The sequence below is a fragment of the Elephas maximus genome, chromosome X (genome assembly GCF_024166365.1).
Source record: "Elephas maximus indicus isolate mEleMax1 chromosome X, mEleMax1 primary haplotype, whole genome shotgun sequence".
Lineage (NCBI taxonomy): Eukaryota > Metazoa > Chordata > Mammalia > Proboscidea > Elephantidae > Elephas > Elephas maximus.
Window position 1 is genome coordinate 141,339,582 of NC_064846.1, and position 18,356 is coordinate 141,357,937.

General features: G+C 41.0%; 1 pseudogene; it reads left to right on the forward strand.

The window, feature by feature from the left end:
- LOC126068820 (N-myc proto-oncogene protein-like) overlaps positions 1–14,659 on the forward strand; it is a 38,298-nt pseudogene extending 23,639 nt beyond the window's left edge.
- Positions 14,660–18,356: the final 3,697 nt, after the last annotated feature.

Genomic DNA, 18,356 nt, shown 5'->3' on the forward strand with positions numbered 1-18,356 from the left:
GAGGAAACATAGATTTAAAGAATGTGAAAGGCATATTAATCATTAGAGTATACAGGTGTCATTTAAACCTTTATTGAACAAAATGTAAAAAAATGATGTGCGAAGCAATTATAATTTTGAATATTATCTGGATATTCAATGACATAAATATACTAATTTTGTTTAAGGTTCAGAATTAGTATTTTGATTATAGCTTTTTCTTAAAACGGTATCTTTTGGAAATGCAAACTGAAGAATTTACAGGTGGAAAGAGGAGGTAGATGGGGTGCAAATGGGGCAGATTTGGCCATGGAGTGATGATTTTTAGGGCTGAGGGATGGGTACCTGAGTGTATGTTGTTGTTAGCTGCCATCAAGTTGACTCCAACTTCTGACAACCTTATATACAACAGAACAAAAGTTGCCCAGTCTTGCCTCATCTCACAGTCACCAGCACGTTTGAGTCCATTGTTGAGACTATTGTGCAAATTCATTCCACTGAGGGCCTCCCACGCCCACGTAGGCCCTCAGTTTCACCAAACATGACGTTCTCCTGTAGCAATTGATCCCTCCTGATGACGTGTCCAAAGCAAGCGATTGGACACTGCTCTGTGTACATTATGTTAAACAGTTTGTCTATATTTGTGTATGTTCCAAAATTTCCATAGTAAATAATTAAAAGAAGTAACTGTTGTCGTTAGGTGCCATCAATCAATTTTTGACTCATAGTTGACACCATGTAACAAAGTAGAACTGCCTCATAGGGTTTTCTAGACTCTAATCTTTACGGAAACAGATTGCCAGGTCTTTTTCTCATGGAGTCGAATGAGTTCAAACTGCCAGGTAGCAGCCAAGCACTTAACCTATTGCGCTACCAGGGCTCCTAAATAAGTAAGTAGTTCCCCCAAAAAAGGGAGAGGAGGAAGGCAAAGAGTAGTAGATTATAGCTTAAGGCATTAAGCTACCCTGAGAAGTCAGGAATTCATATGAGGATGAGCAGGATTTGAACAAATGCAGATCACCAGGCCTATCTTCTGAGGTGCCTCTGGGTAGGTTCAAACCTACAACCTTCCGGCTGGTAGTCAAGTGCTTAACCATTCATGCCACCCAGGGACTCCCACAAATGCATATAGGGTTTGTGAAAGAGAAGCAGCAGAGGGCAAAGAAGGCCTTTATTTGTGCCACTGATTTGCTGGAGCCAGGCTCTTACATACACAATAATCACAAGGAACGTCAGACAAGATGGAAATTTAGTTGTATTTAATGCCAGTTTCACAGTTCACAGATCTCATTTTGAATTCTGACTCTTCATTAACTCCTTCAAATCCTTGTCCTAGTTCATATTCATAATCAACTCAGATTTGTTTGTAGCTTGGCTTGATCTTGATTGTTGACTATCCAATAGTATATTTTCCCTGCCTTTGAATGACCTCAGTTTCATTTGATGATTTATTTATGCTTCTGGAATATACTTGATGATATAAAATCACTCTTTTCTTCCTCCTCAGGACACACATATTGTAGAATATAGGATAAGGCTTTTATTTACCTTCTTTTGTTATTTTAGTCATGTACGCTTTAACTCTCTTCAGAGGAAAGAAATCATTAAAATGATGCTAGGGTTTATACAGTATGACAGGATTGACCAAAAATACAGCTGAGGCAATTATTTTAGCTACAGAAAGTCTCAGTTGTCAAATAATCAAACAGATGACTACATAATTGATCCGAACTACTTGTTAAGATGAAAGCAGCAACTAGCAAGATGACACCTTGATTCAGATCAGCCATTTTAAGGACTGACTCAGAACTCTGCAGTGATTCAAATTTGAAGAATTAACTGCTAGTGTGTGTGTGAGAGCTGAATAGAAGGGAATCAGCTAGTGAGGGATATACCCTTTATATATGACTATGTCAGAAATCACAGTGAGGGAGTTAAGACAGACATTAATATTACTATGTAACAGTTGTACAACTCATTGATGTTTACAAAGCGCTTTTGCATGTGGCCCAATTTAATCTTTACAACAATCATATTAAATATGATTATCTCTATTTTAAGGAGTTCCTGGGTGGTGCAAATGGTTAAGCAATTCACTACTAGCCGAAAGGTTGGCGGTTCAAACCTACCCAGAGGCACCTCTGAAGACAAGCTTGGAGATCTGCTTCCAAAAGTTCACAGCCTTGAAAATCCTGTGGAGCAGTTCTACTCTGCATACACGAAGTTGCCATGAGTCAAAATCGACTCGATGACAACTAATAACAACAACGATCTCTATTTTATGTAGAGAAATTGTTACACAAAGTAGTACAGTTTAAATGGCTTACCCAAAGTCACATATCTGATGAGGGCTAGAGCTCCAATTCAACCTGAGATCTGGTCCAGCGGTCTTCCACTGTTCCCTAGTTCCTTTCCACAGACGTCAAATTATAACTTTTCCAAAGCTATGTTATTCCTGAATATTAACTCTCATTAGATTCATTTGTATTTTGAAACCTAGATCATAGTTTCATGTTATCATTGGGAAGAATGACCGGTATTCAGGCATCATAAGTTAGTAGAGGTTTATACCAAACTTACAGCTCTACTGGCAATTTCCGTGGAAAGCTTTACAAATTTCATTTTATGACTATTTTTGAATCAAATGAGAAGTTTCAGCAAGCTTTTCTGTCAAAGGATTTTACCTTCTCAGGTGGAGACCTTGTTGTCCTCTAAAGTGTCAGGGAGCTGTAGATGTTCTTGTCAGACTGATCCTAGTTGTCAGCGGTCCTGATCGTGAGTTTTCTGCAGAAAGATTTTTTTTTTGGTTGTAATTCTCCATAGACACTCTAATAGTTTTCCAGCAATTTATCTAAAGTCCTATGTTTCATTATTTCCTGGTTCATCTATTAACATAGCATAGGTTTCACACATGATTACAATCATTATTTTGATTATTAGCACCCCTAAGCCGATTATAAAATATTATGGTACATATTTCAAGTATTCAAGATCCTTTGGATATATTCATTACATGTGCTCATTGACTATAGCTTTCCCAGAGGAGGAAACATCAACTTCCTTAAAAATGAACATGAAGCTACTAAAATCCTATTTATGGTTGTACGAGAGAGTGTCATTGGTCTTGCAAAATTCTATCATGTGATCTCCCATGTCATTTCTGTCACCATGGCCAAATTTTCCAACTACTAATCCTTCTTGTTTCCAACTTTCACATTCTAATCACCAGTAATTATCAATGCATCTTGTTTGCATGTTTGATCAATTTCAGTCTGCAAAAGTTGGTAAAAATCTTCAATTTCCTCATCTTTGTCACTAGTGGTTGGTACATACATTTGAATAATAGTCTTATTAACTGATCTTCCTTGTAAGCATATGGATATTATCCTATCCCTGACAATGCTGTACTTCAGGACAGATCTTGAAATGTGCTTTTTGATGATGAACGTGATGCCATTCCTCTTCAATTTGCCATTCCTGGCCTAGTAGGCCATATGGTTATCTGATTCAAAATGACCAATACCAGTCCATTCCAGCTCACTAATGCCTCAGATATGGATCTTTATGCATTCCATTTCATTTTCAACAACTTCCAATTTTCTTGGATTCATACTTCGTACATTCCACATTCCAATTATTAATGGAATTTTGCAGCTATTTCTTCTCATGGTTAGTGTCTGGTATTTATCTGGAGGGAAAACAGTTCTACTAAGTCAGGAAATACAAAAGAAGGGGTTAGTCTAAGAGAAAATAATGAGCTAAATTTTTATTTAATTATATTGAGTGTGTTTTTTCCTTGGGACCCAGGAAGAAATAAAAGCACAAGTTTACTGAACAGATTATGTCTCATGAATCCCAATTTATTTTCTACAGTGACTCCATTATGCAGCAGAAGGAATCACTGAAGTTAAACTGGTGGGCAGGCAGCCTCTCCTTCGTTTTGGCACACCAAGAGTATCAATTTAGGTAGAGAAAAAAAAAAAAGAAGATAATGTAAAAACACTAACCACACAGGACCAGAAAGCAATTTACACCAGGCATGGACAATCAAACTGTATGTGATGGCTGAGAATAAGTCCACTGCAGGTCTTTGTGCTGAGATGGTCCTTGCCTACAAAGCCATGTACTTGCTGTGCAGTTTCTAGAAAGCTTCTAGAATAAGAGCTGTAATAGTTCCTTGAGGAAAGCAGCTTTCTGCTCCTGATTAATATATTTTAAGTTTGAGGAAAGAATCTTAGATGGGAAAAGCAGTAGTGCAGGAGCCCTTTCCCTTTTAAAACCAGTGAGTGCACCTGTCACACCTTTTTACACACCAAGGCAAGTACGAAGCAGAATCATTGATCTTCTGAACTTGTAGTCCTCCCCCACCCCATTGTCAGCTGCAAACGAGTCTGCCACTCAGTGTTTGTCTTGTCAGGAGATTTTGTGACACAAATGCCTGGAATGAGTCCAGCAATTACAGGCTCATAGACCATTGAGAAGTCATCAGAGAAATGCCACCCTAGGTGTCAGCACAGAGACTTGCAGGCTATGTGGTGTCCAAGGCAGCGACCTACAGAAGGAAGATTAGGATTGCTCCCTATCCTAACAGGCATCGACTGATCCATGTGTATGACTAAAAAAACTCACTATACTTTAAGACAGGGAAAAAAGCAGGAAATAAAATTAGAAGGAAATCCATAGCCCAACTAGGTTTCCAATGTAAGAACCTCCCTTGAATGCTATTTTCATTAATACGTCTCTTGCACATGGAAGGTGATTGAATTAGTCAGGATAGGTTAGTTTGTGCTGCAGAAAGAAATAATCCCAAAATCTCCGTGGCGTAAAACAATAATAGTTCATTTGTACTGTGAGTTCTGCTAAAGAACAGTAGATGCTCCCATCTGGAGTCAAAAGAGACACTGAATCCTAGGAGGAATTTATTACAAAGGGTATTCTCATAGGGATGGGCATAGGAGTGTGGGTTTGGAAAAGGGACTGGTTTGCCCATGCTCATCCCAGGGCCCATCCGTCTCACAAACTCGACTTCATTAGTGCCATGTTGAACATTCCCAAAGGGCTTCACTGAAGGTTGGGGCCTAAGTGATTCCTGGCATCACTGCTTTCTGGTTTATTTTTCGACCAGATTTTATTTTTCTACTAATGGTTTCGGCATAAGGAAAGAAAGAGCTCCAATTTAAATTACAGCAGAGCCTATATCACTAAACAAAGCCATAGTTACATTAATTAAATAACACTTAAAATTAATATTAGAGTGGTTTGTTTAGAGGCCAAGCACAAATAATAGTTTAAATATGTATTTATTTAGGGATTCTGGTCCAGTTTTATAAATTTTGAACTATATTAAATTTTAGAAAGGACTTAATCTCTTGGCCCAAACATAGTGCTTTTGACAGAAGCACCATGCCATCCCTCTATAGCAAAGACCTGAAAAACTAAGTAAAACAGACACAAACTTCAATCCTGGAACCCTAAGTGTCAAATGAAGGGATGAAGAATTCGATCAAGCACCAAAAGAAATAAGAAACTGACAGAGAACAGAGAATGAGGAGAGCTACAGAGTGGAGGTCCCCTACTACTATTGCAGCATGAATTCACCATTTTGAATCTCAGCCACCAAGAATGGTGGAGAGGGAGTATGGGAAGGCAACTTCAAGAAGCTCCCAACAGGATACAGAGCACCCAGTAACCAGGGATACATGCTTTCCCACCCTCTACCCTTCCCTCTACTTGGCCTCCATCTCTTTGCAGTGGGCAATGGTCACTTGGCTGAAGAGATACCAGCTCAATGCTTCCCGGGTCCACCCCATCCACACTGGCCAGCCCCTTTAGTGCCATTTTTTTTGTTATTTTTTTTGTTGCTTTTTTTCCCTTTCTTCTCTCTCTTTCCCTTCCTTTCTCCTGCCCAGCTAGTGCCACGTGCCATCCTCACCCTTTCTTGATGGGCTATGCCACACCATTTGGCTAGAATGAAGAAACCCTGAGAACGATGTGTGATACAACCGAAAGCAAAAATTTTTTGTGTGATTGGAGTTCCAGAACAGGGGGAGAAAACAGAAAACACAGAGAGGATTATTGAAGATTTGCTGACAGAAAACTTCACTAATATCATGAAAGATGAAAAGTTGACCATCCAAGAAGCTTAATGAACCACATATAGAATAGACCCCAAAAGGAAATCACCAAGGCAAAGGAAATCACAAAGGCATATCATAATCACACTTGCTAAAACCAAAGACAAAGAAAGAATCCTGAGAGCAGCTCCAGAAAAAAGAAAAGTCAAATACAGAAGGAAAACAATAAGACTAAGTTCTGGTTACTTGGCAGAAACCATGCTCATGGATAGGTAGATAAAACGCTGTGAAAATGTCAGTTCTACCCAAACAAATTCACAGTGCAATCCTGATCCAAATACCAACAGTATTCTTTAAAAGATGGAAAAACTAATCATTAACTTTATATGAAAAGGGAAGAAGCCCCCGATAAGTAAAGCACTACCGAAGAAGACGAATAAAGTAGGAGGACTCTTACTACCTGACCTCAGAACTTATTATACAGCTATGGTGGTCAAAACAGCCTGGTACTGGTACAATGACAGACACATTGACCAATGGAACAGAATAAAAACTCAGGTGTACATCCATCCACCTACAGTCATCTGATCTTCACAAAGGCCCAAGGTCCATTAAATGGGGAAAAGACAGTCTTTTTAACAAATCGTGCTGGCAAAACTGGATGTCTATCTGTAGAAATATAAAACAGGACTCATACCTCACACCATACACAAAAACTAATTCAAAATGGATCAAAGACCTAAGCGTAAAACCAAAAACTATAACTATCATAGACGAAAAAATAGGGTCAATGCTAGAGGCCCTAATGTTGTTGTTAGGTGCCATCCGGTTATTCTGACTCATAGCAATCCTATGTACTACAGAATGAAACACTGCTTGGTCCTGCACCATGCTTACAATCATTGTTATGCTTGAGCCCATTGTTGCAGCCACTGTGTCAATCCATCTCGTTGAGGATCTTCCTCTTCTTCGCTGACCCTTTACTTTACCAAGCATGATGTCCTTCTCCAGGGACTGATCCCTCCTGATAACATGTTCAAGTATGTGAGACGTAGTCTCGCCATCCTTGCTTCTAAAGAGCATTCTGGTTGTACTTCTTCCAAGACGGATTTGTTCGTTCTTTTGCAGTCCATGGTATATTCAATATTCTTAGCCAACACCACAATTCAAAGGCGTTAATTCTTCAGTATTCCTTATTCATTGTCCAGCTTTCATATGCATATGATAAGATTGAAAATACCATGGCTCAAGTCAGAGACACCTTTGTCTTCAACGTGACATCTTTGCTTTTCAACACTTCAAAGAGGTCTTTTGCAGCAGATTTGCCCAATGCAATATGTCCTTTGATTTCTTGACTGCTGCTTCCATGGGCATTGATTGTGGATCCAAGTAAAATGAAATCCTTTACAACTTCAATATTTTCTCTGTTTATCCTGATGTTGCTTATTGGTCCAGTTGTGAGGACTTTTGTTTTCTTTATGTTGAGGTGTAATCCATACTGAAGGCTGTGGTCTTTGGTCTTCATCAGTAAATGCTTCAAGTCCTCTTCACTTTCAGCAAGCAAGGTTGTGTCATCTGCATAGCACAGGCTGTTAATGAGTCTTCCTCCAATCCTGATGCCCATTCTTCTTCATATAGTCCAGCTTCTTGGATTATTTGCTCAGCATACTGATTAAATAAGTATGGTGAAAGTATACAATCCTGATGCACACCTTTCCTGACTTTAAACCATGCAGTATCCACTTGTTCTGTCCAAACAACTGCCTCTTGATCTACGTATAGGTTCTTCAGGTGCACAAGTAAGCATTCTGGAATTCCCATTCTTCGGAATGTTATCCTAATACACATCATAAATAGAATACAAACCATAACTAACAACACACAAATACCAGAAGATAAGCTAAATAACTGGGATCTTCTAAAGATTAAACACTTATGCTCATCAAAAGACTTCACAAAAAGAGTAAAAAGAGAACAAACACAGTGGGAAAAAAATTTTGGCTATGACAAATCTAACAGATGTCTAATCTCTAAAATCTATAGGAAAATACAACACCTCTACAACAAGAAAGACAAATAATCCAATTAAAAAATGAACAAAGGATGTGAACAGACACTTCACCAAAGAAGACATTCAGGTGGCTGACAGAAATGCCTGTGATTACTAGCCATTAGAGAAACGCAAATGAAAACTATAATGAGATACCATCTCACCCTAACATTGCAGCATGAAGCAAAAAAAAAAAACAGAAAATAAATATTGGAGAGGCTGCAGGGAGATTGGAACTCTTATGAATTGCTGGTGGGAATGTAAAATGGTACAACCATTTGGAAAATGTTATAATGATTCCTTAAAAAGCTAGAAATAGAAATACCATACTATCTAGCTATCCCACTCCTAAGAATATATCCTAGAGAAATAAGAGCCGTCACATGAGTAGACATATGCACACCCATGTTCATTGCAGCATTATTCACAATAGCAAAAAGATGGAAACAACCTAGATGCTCATCAACAGATGAATGGGTAAACAAACTACAGTACATACACACAATGGAACACTACACAACGATAAAGAAAAATGATGAATTTGCAAAAAATCTCACAGCATGGATGAATCTGGAGGGCATTATGCTGAGTGAAATAAGTCAATCATAAGGACAAATACTGTATAAGACCACTATTATAAAAAGTCATGAAAAGGTTTAAACATAGAAACAAGTTTTGATGGTTATGAGGGAAGGGAGGGTTGGGGAGGGAAAACACTAACTAGACAATAGATAAGTGGTAACTTTGGTGAAGGGTAAGACAGTACACAATACTGGGGAAGTCAGCACAATTTGACCAAGGCAAGGTCTTGGAAGCTTCATAGACACATCCAAACTCCCTTAGGGACTGAATTACTGGGCTGAGGACTGGGGACCATGGTCTCAGGGGACATCTAGTTCCATTGGCATGACATATTTTGTAAAGAAAAATATTCTACATCCTACTTTGGTGAGTAGCATCCGGGGTCTTCAAAAGCTTGAGAGCGGCCATCTAAGATACTCCACTGATCCCACCCCGTCTGGAGCAAGGGAGAATGAACAAAACCAAAGACACAAGGGAAAGATTAGTCCAAAGGACAAATGGACCACAACTTCCATAGCCTCCACCAGAATGAATCCAGCACAATTAGATGGTGACCAGTTACCACCACCAACTGCTCTGACAGGGATCACAACAGAGGGTCCCAGACAGAGCTGGGGAAGAGTGTAGAACAAAATTCTAATTCACAAAAAAAGACTAGACTTGCTGGCCTGACAGAGACTGGAGAAACCCGGAGAGTATGGCCCCCATATACCCTTTTAGCTCAGTAATGAAGTCACTCCTGAGGTCCACCCTTCAACCAAAGATTAGACAGGCCCATAAAACAAGCAATAATACATGTAGCTCGACACATATATGAGACTAAATAGGCACACCAGCCCAGGGGCAAGGATGAGAAGGCAGGAGGGGATAGAAAAGCTGGCAACGGGGAACCAGGGTCAAGATTGGGAGAGTGTTGGCACGTTGTGGGGTTGGCAACCAATGTCACAAAACAATATGTGCATTAATTGTTTAATGAGAAACTAATTTGCCCGAAAAACCTTCATCTAAACCACAATAAAAAAAAATAGCTGAAATAAAAGAGGCTGATACCCCTCAACATGCTCACCAAAAAAAAAAAAAACCTCTTAGTCCAGAAGGTAGTATGGAAATATTTATGCAGATTTAAATAGTAAATCAGTGACACATGAACTCACTTCTAATATAAGTTTAAAGGAGGAAGGGGAATATAAATATGCCAAGATTATCAATCGCTAATGCATTGTCTTTGAGAACTCTTGTAGCCTAATGTTAACTATCCGGTTACTGCTACTGGAATTGCATCACTCATTGGAAGGACAAACTGCATACAGATGTAACATCTGGGATTACAGAATGTCCCAGGAGGAACCAAGAAAGACTTCTGTTGTAGGATCTAAACCCTTGTATCCCACCCCTGGCCATCTTCTCCCATAAAGATGACAGCCTAGGAAACCCAATGGGGCAGTTCTACTCTGTTATATAGGGTTGCTATGAGTCAGATGGATGTTTGAAACTGCTTCTTCTAATTTTGAGTCACGCCACATCAACGGATGAAGATCCTGAAGCTTGACTCTATCCACATTATTAAGGTTGACTCTACTTTGAAGAAGCAACTCTTCCCCAGTCAAATTTTGTGTGACTTCTAACCTGAGGGGCTCATCTTCTGGCACTATATCAGACAATGTTCTGCTGCTATTTATAAGGTATTTACTGGCTATTTTTTTCAGAAATAGACTGCCAGGTCCTTCTTCTTAGTCTATCTTAGTCTGGAAGCTCAGCTGAAAACTGTCTACGATAGGTGACCCTGCTGGTATTTGAAATACCAGTGGCATAGCTTTCAGCATCGCAGCAAAATGCAAGCTGCCACAGTATGACAAACTGACAGATGCCAAGAAATTTGGAAGACAATTACCTGGCCAGCTGAGTGAAAGAGATCCATGTTTGAACCCATTCCAAGGAAAGGTGATCCAACAGAATGTGGAAGTTATCGAACAATACCATCCATCAATATCACACACAAGTAAAATTTTGATGAAGATCATTCAAAAGCAGTTGCAGCAGTACATCAACAGAGAACTGCCAGAAATTCAAGTCAGATTCAGAAGAGAACATGGAACAAAGGATATCATTGCTGATGTCAGATGGATCTTGGCTGAGATGTTTACTGGTGTTTTATTGACTATGGGAAGGCATTCGACTGTGTGTATCATAACAGATTATGGATAACATTGTGAAGAATGGGAATTCCAGAACACTTAATTGTGCTCATGTGGAACCTGTATATAGACCAACAAGCAGTCATTTGAAAAGAACAAGGGAATACTGCATGGTTTAAAGTCAAGAAAGGTGTGCATTAGGGCTGCATCTTTTCACGATGCTTATTCAATCTGTATTCTGAGCAAATAATCTGAGAAGCTGGACTGTATGAAGAAGAACAGGGCATCAAGATTGGAGGAAGTCTCATTAACAACCTGCAATATGCAGCTGATACAACCTTGCTTGCTTGCTGAAAGTGAGGAGGATTTGAAGCACTTACTGATGAAGATCAAAGACCACGACCTTCAGTATAAATTACACCTCAACATAAAGAAAACAAAAATCCTCACAACTGGACCAATAAGCAACATCATGATAAACAGGGAAAATATTGAAGTTGTAAAGGATTTCATTTTACTTGGATTCACAATCCGTGCCCATGGAAGCAGCAGTTAAGAAATCAAAAGAAGCATTGCATTGGGCAAATCTGCTGCAAAAGACCTCTTTAAAGTGTTAAAAAGCAAAGATGTCACTTTGAGGACTAAGGTGCACCTGACCCAAGCCATGGTATTTTCAGTCACCTCATATGGATGTGAAAGTTGGACAATGAATATGGAAAACTGAAGAAGAATTGATGCTTTTGAATTATGGCATCTGGACTGCCAGAAAACCAAAAACCAAACCCATTGCTGTCAAGTCGATTCCAACTCATAGTGCCCCTATAGGACAGAGTAGAACTGCCCCATAGGGTTTCCAAGGAGCGGCTGGTGGATTTGAACTGCTGATCTTTTGGTTAAGGCAAAGTTCTTAACCACTGCGACACCAGGACTGTCAGAAGAATGAACAAATCTGTCTTGGACGAAGTACAGCCAGAATACTCATTAGCCTCACATACTTTAGACATGTTATCAGGTGGGACCAGTCCCTGGAGAAGGACATCACGTTGGATATACTAGAGGATCAATGAAAAAGAGGAAGACCCTCAAGGAGATGGATTGGCATAGTGGCTGCAACAATGGGCTCAGGCATAACAATGATTGTGAGGGTGGCAAAGGATCAGGCAGTGTTTCGTTCTGTTGTATGTAGGGTCACTGTGAGTCGGAACTGACTGGAGAGCACCTAACAACAACAACATGAGTTGGAATTGACTCAATGGCAAACACACAACAAAACAATGACAACATCCGAGCCTTGTGAAGGCAGTGGTGGCTCAGTGGTAGAACTCTTGCCTTCCATGTGGGAGAACTGGGTTCAGTTCCTGGCCAACGCATCTCACGTGCAGCCACCGCCCACTCAGTGGGGATTCGCACGTTGCTGTGATGACTGATCATTCTGTCACGCGTGGGATCCCCATGAACTGAGGGCCAACTCGATGGCAGCGACCATCCGAGCCTTATATTATTATGATTTTAGGTTCAGTGCTTTGGTTGAAGTGCAAGCTTTCCTGGAAGTGGGATATTTTCTTGTTAAATTTCCGAAGTTTTATTTCCTAACAGATTTTTTGTTCTTTCCAGGCAGTGCGTTCCCAGGGATCTGAGAAACCCTGCAGCTGTGATTCTATGAGGGCAGGATTCCTGGAGATTAAAACTGTAGCTTTCATTTGCTCTGAGCACAATTGGTTGCATTTGTGTGTGTGTGTGTGAGGAATCAGTGCATAATAACCAGCTAGGTCTGGTTGTGAGGATCCTGTCTCCTGTGCTCCGATGTAGCCCCCTTCCTGAGGCCTTTCCTGAGCTCCCTCCCCACTTCTCCCGGGTAGCTGATTGCCCCACTCTCAGCACCTCCACCACACCCACTGCTATTTGCTCTGAGACTTCCTCACTCCAGAAAAAACGGGCCATTTTATCCAGACAATATGCTGACTGTGACTGCTTGTCTGCATACATCCATGTAGCTCGTTGCATGAAGTAAAGAATTAATTAAACTGGACAAGCAAGAAACTAGCCTGAGGCTCTCTGAATTCCAGGCCTGCCTTTGCTTCAATGACCACATTTGTAAGAAAGCGAGGAGGTATTCTGTTCGACTCTACCTCCTTAGAGGCTGAGCCTCTTGAGTATCACTCTGCAGAATGAGAGGAATACCATCTCCACATGTTCATCCAGCTCTAAAAGTCTGTGTCTCTAAAAACTGAGACCGTGTTCTTGTGTATGTGCTACTGTCGGCCAGCTGACACTTGACACGAGGAGAAAGGGATCAAGCCTGCCTCTCCCAGGCCATATTTTTGCTTACCTTTCCCATGTGTTTTCTCACTGACCTTCCTTGTCAACTTACTTCTGACATCATGTCCCCCACTGACTTTCCTGGATTGCAATTTGTCAAGCATTCAACTACAGTCTTTTTTTACTCCATCAAAACAGATAACAATATTGTCCTTCAAATATCTAAAGTATTAAATGGATGGAAACAATGAAAAAAATATTTCTCTCTGATGCAAGAGAGTGCTTCATGTTAAATAAAAAGAAGTGCTTCATGCAACAATTTGTCATGAGTACCTGATCCAGAGAAAGGCAGAATGAAGTTCTGGACAACAAAGCCTCCACTTACAAATGGCAAAATAGCCAAGGTAGGACTTGCAGGCTTTCTTTTGTTTCCACTTAAAAACTAAAACCAGAGCACTTTTAGTTACAAAAAGTGTTTGGGCACCTCGGCTAATCCAGTTTGTGGGTGTACTTTGCACTTTGAAATGCCATGTTCCCCACTAAGGCCGGAAGTGGAATTATGCAAAACCACATGACCCATTACTAAGAAATGAACTTGGTTTATATTACAGGAACAAAGTGCCCTCTTCTCTTTATAAGCAGGATGTAACATATATAATTTTTAAGTCTTAATAATCTGTCATTCAACAAGCTGCTTTTGAAGAGCCACCAGAGGCAAGATAGCAGGTGCTGTGCTCAGCACGATGGCTGCCCCTCTGAGTAAGACACGGTTCCTTTCACAATGGTGATGAAAACAAATGATTAAAACACTGATTCTTGAGAGACAGTCATCTGTCTGGATGTGCTGGTGGATGCAGGGGCCTCCTGGGAACTGGGTTGGAGCCTAGCTAGTGCTAGCCAGGCACAAGCCCACACAGAGAGCCACACGAGGACCCACCCATAGCCTACCACTGAATCCCCGGCAGCCAACAGGAGATGTTGAAGATAACAAAGGGGAAGATGAAGAGGAAGACATTGACTTGGTCACAGTGGAAAAGTGGTGTGCCTCCTTCAACAGCAATGCTGTCACCAACTTCACCATCACAGTGCATCCCAAGAACACAGCTCTGGGCCCAGGGAGGGCTCAGTCGGGTGAGCTAATCCTCAAAAGCTGTGTCCCCAACCGCCAGCAACACAACTATGCCTCCCTCTTACCCTACGTGGAGACTGACGATGCGCAGCTCTAGAAAAAGATGAAGAGCAAGATGCTCCCGTGTCCCCTCAAGAGCATCATTCCCCCAAAAGGCTGAGAGCTTGAGCCCCCACAATTCTGACTCAGACGACAGTGAGTGTCACCCCAACCACAACATCATGGAGCGCCAGTGATGCAACGACCTGCACCCCAGCTTCCTCACGCTCAGGGACCACGTGTCAGAGCTGGCGAAGAACGAGAAGGCCACCAAGGCGGTCATTTTGAAAAAGGCCAAGGAGTACGTCCATTCCCTTCAGGCAGAAGAGCACCAGCTTTTGCTGGAAAAAAAAAATTGCAGGCAAGACAGCAGCAGTTGCTAAAGAAAACTGAACAAGCTCTGACTTGCTAAACGTTTCTCAGAACTGGACCATCACTGCCACTTTGCACATTTTGATTTATTTTTTAAAAACAAATATCATGTTGACATTAAGAATGTTGGTGTACTTTCAAATCAGTCTCCTGTCTATTTGGATCTGGACTGCGAGCATGACGAGTGGAGGTCCTGCCAGGACGACCCTTTGGTTAGCAGCGTAGCACTTAACCACTACGCCACCAGGGTTTCCACCCCTGGGCAACATTTCTGTAAATACCATTGCTACACTGCCTTTTGTACATGTCTTGGGTAATGAAAGGTGGCTTTTGAGGCCAGTATTAGACTGGAAGTTCATACCTAAGTACTATAATACCTTAATGTTTGAGGAGCATATTTTGTATACAAATATATTGTTAATCTCTGGTATGTACTGTACGAATTCTTACACTGCCTGTATACTTCACTATGATGCTGATACATAACTAAACTTGATATTTATATTTTCATATGAAAATGAGCTGTGAAAGTTTTGAATAGATATTACTTTATCGCTTTTTGAACTAAGAAATTTTGTTGAGAAATTTACTATATATGTATACCTTTTTCCTAGCCTGTTTCTTCCTATTAATGTATTTGTTCATGTTTGCTGCATAAAACCCAAAAAACAAACCCATTGCTGTCAAGTCGATTCCAACAAATAGCGGCCTATACGACAGGGTGGAACTGCCCCATAGAGTTTCCAAAGAGCGGCTGGAGGATTCGAACTGCAAACCTTTTAATTAGCAGCCAAACGCTTAACCATTGCACTACCAGGCCTGGGTGAATGCAAAGTTCTTTGTTTAATTTCTTCGAAATGTATATATTTAGTGCTGCATCTTATGAAAAACAAAACAAAACACCAAATCACTGCCATCAAGTCGATTCCAACTCATAGCGACTCTATAGGACAGAGTAGAACTGCCCTGTAGAGTTTCCAAGGAGCACCTGGTGGATTCGAACTGCCAACCTCTTGGTTAACAGCTGTAACAATCACTACGCCACCAGGGTTTCCCTGCATCGCATAGCACTTTGATATACTTCATGTTTATGAAAATAAATTGCAATTAAATGAAAAAATAAATACATAAATAAAACATTGATTCTTGCAGCTGGAATTGGCTGTATTCAAACCACCCATTGATTCATGAAAACAGTTCACGAATGTGCCAGTGAATGTGCCAGTGAATGCACCAGGTAAACTGAGGGCTTATGTTTTCACTCATCCAAATAATCCCAACCTGTTGCCATCGAGTCCATTTCTATCTACTAAGAACAACCCTATAGGACACAGTAGAACTGCCCCATAAGGTTTCCAAGGAACAGCTGGTGGATTTGAACTGCTGACCTTTTGGTTAGCAGCCGAGCCCTGAACCACTGTGCCACCAGGCTCCATATGTGTATGTATATATATATATATATATATATATATATATATATATATATATATATATATATATATACATATACATATACATATATATATACACATATATATGTAAACAAACAAAAAAAACAAACCCAGTGCTGTCGAGTCGATTCTGACTCATAGCGACTCTGTATGTATATACATGTATGTGTATTTTTTATATGTATATATACATATGTATATATGATTATATATATATGCACACATATGTGTATAACAAAACAAGGAAGAAACACTAAAAACAATTTCAGTCCTCGTTTCTGGAACTGGTCACATGGTCGTAGCTGGTATTTAGAACTACCTTCTTCCGTTGCCCATTCCATATTCCCCTTGCCATCAGCAAGCAACTCAGCTGGTCATGATACTTTGCCTGGTGGGTTGACCCAAACCTTCATTCCTGAAGGGTCTGGGCCATTAGTAGTCATGTCAGAATTTGGTTACTATAGTTTTCCGTTGACTTAAATCACAGGGCACAGTAGTACTAAGAGACACCCTAAAGGATCTCCTGTATTCCAGACATACTTTTCTTTACCTCCAAAATGTAATATCAATCAGAGTTCCCCTTGGAAATCAAGATCAATCACTCCAGCCGATATGGTAATTCCCTTCTTTGCCTCTTGATCCAGAGGCATGAGGACCCCAAAGTGGCTGGATGGCATTCTTAATTTCCAGTTCAATGCAATCAATATTGTGTCTCCAGAAGGGAGCATCCCTCCCTTTGGAACTAAGACCTCTAGACCCATAGAGCATAGTATCGTGGGAACAGGAAGCAAAAATTTTGTGAGTGGGTCACTAGGAGTAATAGTGAGTGGTGATACTCCGATTTCCAACCCTTAATTCCTGGACCCATGAATTCTAGCTATGGGAGAAACAGCACCATATAGTTCAGGCTGGTTTAGACCATATACAGCCTCCTGGAGAACACTGCCTCAACATTGCAAAGTACTGTCACCTGGGTGGCACTGTAACTGTGTCTTTAGATGGCCATTCCATCATTCTATCAAGCCAGCTGCTTCAGGGTGATGGGGAACATGAAAAGACCAGCGAATTCCATGAGCATGGGCCATGGCCACACTTCATTTACTATGAAGTGAGCCCCTTGATCCCAGGAGATGCTGTGTGGGATACCATAATGGTGGACAAGGCATTCTGTAATTTCACAGATGGTAGCTTTGGCAGAAGCATTGTGTGCACAGAAAGCAAATCAGTATCCACAGTAAGTGTCTATCCCAGTAAGAACAAAACACTGCCCTTTCCATGATGGAAGCAGTCCAGCATAATCAACCTGCCACCACGTTGCTGGCTGATTGCCTTGAGGAATGGTGCCATACTGGGGACTCAGTGTTGGTCTCTGCTGCTGGCAGATTGGGCACTCAGCAGTGGCTGTAGCCAAGTCAGCCTTGGTGAGTGGAAGTCCCTGTTGTTGAGCACATTCAAAACCTCCATCCTTTCCACCATGGCCACTTTGTTTATGAGCCCATTGGGCAATGACAAGAGTGGCTGGGGAAACAGGGTGGTTTCCACAGAACGTGCCATCCTACCCACTTGATTTTTAAAATAATCCTCCGTTGAGGTCATCCTTTGGTGAGCATTCACATGAGACACAAATATCTTCACTTCTTTGGCCCATTCAGAAAGGTCTATCCACATACCTCTTCCTGATACTTTCTTGTCTCCAATTTTCCAACCATGTTCCCTCCAAGTCCCTGATCAGCCAGCCAGACCATTGGCCACAACTTATGAATCAGTATACAATCGCACACCTGGCTATTTCTCCTTTCAAGTAAAGCAAACAGCCAAATGCACTGCTCGAAGTTCTGCCCATTGAGAGGATTTTCCTTCACTATTGTCCTTCGGGGGGTCCCAGAAAGGGTATGTAGTGCTGCCGCTGTCCACTTTCGAGCAGTGCCTGCATATCACACAGAACCACCCGTAAGCCAGGCATGAGTTTTCTCTTCCTCAGTCAACTGATCATAAGGGACTCCCCATGAAGCCATAGGTGCAGACTGGGAGAGAGAGGGTAATATGATAGGAATGGAAACCATGGGCTTTTGGGCCACTTCCTCCTAGAACTTACTGGTGCCTTCAGGTCCTGCTCGAGTCCAATCTTGTATATACCCCTTCCATTTAATGATGGAGTGCTGCTATGCATGTCTGGCTTTACACCTCTGTGGGCCAGACAATACCTGGTACATGATGGATAGCTCAGGCCACATGGTTAAGTGTTCAGTCTCTAGTAAGGCCCAGTAACAAGCCAAAAGTTGTTTC